The sequence below is a fragment of the Salvia splendens genome, chromosome 12 (assembly GCF_004379255.2).
Source record: "Salvia splendens isolate huo1 chromosome 12, SspV2, whole genome shotgun sequence".
NCBI classification, from domain to species: domain Eukaryota; kingdom Viridiplantae; phylum Streptophyta; class Magnoliopsida; order Lamiales; family Lamiaceae; genus Salvia; species Salvia splendens.
In genome coordinates this window covers 10,127,758-10,132,023 of record NC_056043.1, presented here as the reverse complement: position 1 = coordinate 10,132,023, position 4,266 = coordinate 10,127,758, and the positions used below count along the sequence as shown (strand labels likewise).

General features: G+C 33.9%; 1 long non-coding RNA gene across 1 annotated transcript; it reads left to right on the top strand.

Annotated features, from left to right (window-relative positions):
- Positions 1–3,372: 3,372 nt before the first annotated feature.
- Positions 3,373–3,831, top strand: LOC121758726. Its single transcript, XR_006041552.1, has 3 exons — positions 3,373–3,402; positions 3,498–3,593; positions 3,747–3,831. It is a non-coding gene; the product is annotated as an uncharacterized LOC121758726 (long non-coding RNA).
- The last annotated feature ends 435 nt before the right edge of the window (positions 3,832–4,266 follow it).

The window sequence follows — 4,266 nt, the reverse complement described above, 5'->3', positions numbered from 1 at the left end:
ATTGTAGACCATAATCACTATATTGATAACATGCTCATTTCAATTCTGATTTCTAAGAAAACATCCCCTTATGTAGGGATTGTAAAAGGAAAGCTTTGGAAGATCAAGTTTTCATTTGAAGTGATGTGTTTTGTAAATAAGAGTGAAGTAAAATCATGCTAAGAGTGATGTATTTGTTAACAAGAGTGAAGTAAAATCATGCTAAGAGTGATGTGTTTTGTCAGCAAGAGTGAAGTAAAATCATGCTAAGAGTGATGTGTTTTGTAAACAAGAGTGAAGTAAAATTATGCTAAGAGTGATGTGTTTTGTAAACAAGAGTGAAGTAAAATCACAATAAGAGTGATGTGTTTTGTAAACAAGAGTGAAGTAAAATCAGAATAAGAGTGATATGTTTTGTGAATAACAGTGAAGTAAAATCATAATAAGAGTGATGTGTTTTGTAAACAAGAGTGAAGTAAAATCATAATAAGAGTGATGTGTTTTGTGAATAACAGTGAAGTAAAATCATAATAAGAGTGATGTGTTTTGTGAACAAGAGTGAAGTAAAATCATAATAAGAGTGATGTGTTTTGTGAATAACAATGAAGTAAAATCAGAATAAGAGTGATGTGTTTTGTGAACAAGAGTGAAGTAAAATCATAATAAGAGTGATGTGTTTTGTGAATAACAGTGAAGTAAAATCAGAATAAGAGTGATGTGTTTTGTGAACCAGAGTGAAGTAAAATCATAATAAGAGTGATGTGTTTTGTAACAAGAGTGAAGTAAAATCACATATTTTCTATAATTTACAATTGGATTTTTCCAATTGAATTCATCTCTCTCAACCAATTAAATGAAAGCAATGCTAGTCTTCCGACTTTTGAGCTCGTCTCTGAAAATAAAGCTCATCTCTGAAAACAAAGCTCATCTCAGACTCACTCCAACAATGGTTGATGCATAGCTATATAATATATGAAAAAGAAAAAGGCAGATTAATAGAAGCAATAAAAACAAAGTGTGATCGATCACTATAGGTTCACGGGCAGCAGTCAAAATCCGTTTGACCCCTCTCTCTCATCCCTCAATTCCTTTATTCTATAAACACTCCACTCTCTTTCCTTCTTCCCCCTCCAACAAATCAATCCACCAATTCATTCATTCCAAAAATAATGCCGGAGGTAACCATCCAGCTGTCGGAGCCCGAGAGCGGCCCCATGGTCTCACCGGAGAAGTGACGTCATGCACAGCGTGATCCGAGTGGCGTTGGAGGTGATGACGACAGCGAAGCAGGCCTCCAGCATCTCCCTCTACGGCTTCAGCTTGCCGCTCTACTCCAAGTGATCCTTTGCCGACTCCTTCGTGTAACTCTACTACTTCTTGTAAATAGAAAGTAATTTCTAAAAATATCCTCAGCATATTTTCTATAATTAAAATAAGTAATATATATTCCATTAAGATGTGTGGCTGGAATTTGTTCTCTAGTTATACACTTAAAATTAGTTATATCTTGATCACTAACCTCTATATATATATATATATATATATATATATATATATATATATATATATATATATAGGCAAAACTGATAGGTATTGATGGATTTGGTGGTTGGAGAGATTTTAGGGAGTAGAGATATGGGGAAATCGTTTGGTGATAGGGTTTGGATAAATATATTTGACCAAGTCAACTAGGAAAAGATTTAATTAGATTAATTTGATTTAATTTTTTTTCCTCTCCTTTATTTTTTTCAGGGTGTTACAAACACCCAATGACATCCCGTATTTTTTTAAAAAGTACATATATCTGATAACATACCATACCTGATCATATTCACAGCATAGGAATCCGACCTAATATGAATCAGCTTTAAATGTAGCAACCACAAGAAATAACAATCCATTTATCAAGCACTTTCAAAGCCATAACAAAGCAAGCATGAAGTAACACAAATGCAATCCAGGAAGTCAGTGATTATACATCAATTATAGATCCTAAATGGAGCAACCACAAAGAAACAAATACTAGATAAAAAATGCAATTAAAAATACATTATTGTGCAAATCAACAACATAAGCAATAAGCAATAAGAATTTTCGACGCATGGTGGTGTATTGGAAATTTAGGATTGCTTTAGCACGCTTAATGGAGCAATAAGTAATAAGTAATCCGAAAATAAGCAATATAACAATAATCAATAAGCAATACAACCTAAATAAGCAATAATCAATCTGAAATCGAACCTAAGATCACAAACAGGAGGTGGAAGCGTCGGGCTACGAACAACCAGCGATGACTTGTAGACAGTGGCGAACTTCATGCGACGGAATAAAGGATGTAGAGCTTCACCGCAATGGAAGACGAACTAGAAAAAAGCGCTAGAGTTCAGTGAAATAAGGCAGCGACCTAGGGTTTATTGTTAATTAGTAATAAAATCCGTGGCTGAAGCAATGTTCTGGAGAGAGAAAGGTCGATTGGGGAGAGAGAATGGTTGATTCGGTTTTCTAGATAGTAGGAGAGAGATTTATGAATCAACATTCATATTTACAGGGATTTCCCAATCCGTTTTAGTTTCAATTTAAGCATAACGACAGAATTACCCATATAAGCAATCAATTGTTAATAACCAAACAATCCGTACTCTAATTCTACAAATCAATCTCAGCCATCTAATTAGGAGATCTGATGGCTAGCTTAACACAACCATCCACTCTAAGGATCCAAGGGCTCAGATTAGCTTTGATTTTTTTTTACAGAAATTCACTTGTTGGCCATAGTGCCCATATATATATATATATATATATATATATATATATATATATATATATATAGGGTTTTAATCTATAAAAAAATCCCTCTAAGTAACAACATACAGCCCAAATATCAACCATCAGATTTAGTAATTAACGGCCACGATTTAGTCTATAATTCATTTCGCTTGTGTCATGACAAACGAAATTTCGGTCATAAGAAGGGCATTTTCGGTACAACAAATAAGTGGAACCGTCAACTGCCGTTTTAGTGGGCGGATTTTATGGGATTTATTAATATTGACAACAAAATGCATTTTCATTTCCTATGCTAGATATAAGGTGAGAGAGAGAAAAAGTTTATCATTTCTTCAAAGCAAACAACACAAAATCATTCACTCCTAAACCAAAAAACCCTATAAATTTATTTCACACGCTTCAGCGAAATCGGCGATATCTCTCAACAGCGACGCTTCTTTAGCGCCGACGACCACTCGCTCTGCCAGAGCAGGGATCGTGGACCATAAAGGTTAATAAAACTTTCTAATAACTTCTATTTTTATTTTTTGGGTCAAAATTGATTCACGATTTCTGGCATTTTTATTCGCTATCCACAAGTTCATGAAAGGATGAAGGTGAGCAAGAAAGAAGCACAAAACCAACCTCCGAAAAATGGTATTTGGCTGCCTAGATTTGGGTCATTTCGGTGTCAATTGTTTGGATTTTTAAATTTTGTCCTAATTTTCTAACCTTGGTTGTGTTTCGAATAGCCGCTCAATCTGGTTGGCGAACTTTGAAGAACAATTCCGAGGGAATCATTGATGGCAAAGGCGAGGCCTAAGCAAATATGAATGGTTCTGAAAAAGGTACTTACCGAGATGTCTTTTTCAGTAATGGAGAAATGTGAACTGAACTTTAATATTTTTTGTTGAAAATGGGTAACATGACCTTAAATATGGGTTTAGTTAAATTTTTGGAAAAATAATTTTTATTAATAACTGCTGGCATTTAATCTACAGCACAATCGGAAACGAAATGGCAACACCAGAAATTGGAAAGGAATCTACTAAGGCTCCCACAATTGATGGATCCAATGCTTTAAAAGGTAATAGATTTCCAGAAAAAACTAAGAATGTCTCTTAGAATTTCATTTCATATACCAGAAATGTATTAGGTCATATATGTAACAGTTTTGTGTCATGTTTACAAATTATTATTGTTTCTATAAGTTGCATTCAATCTGGAATCACCTAAAATAAATGTAATGGTCACTGATTAGCATTGGAATAGTTTTATGGGTTATGTAGTAACAATATATGAATTAGGTCATGTTTGTATCACTTTTATGTCATAAGTGAAATATATGAATTAGGTCATGTTTGTATCACTTTTATGTCATAAGTGACTACAGTTATTATTTTCTTAGATGGAAGTCAACATGGGTGAGAAGCCATTGGAATTGTGGACTATCGACTACATATAAGGGTGTGCTTCAGTATTTAAGAGCTAAAAACTATTGTGTTGAAGTTGACCGAAAAT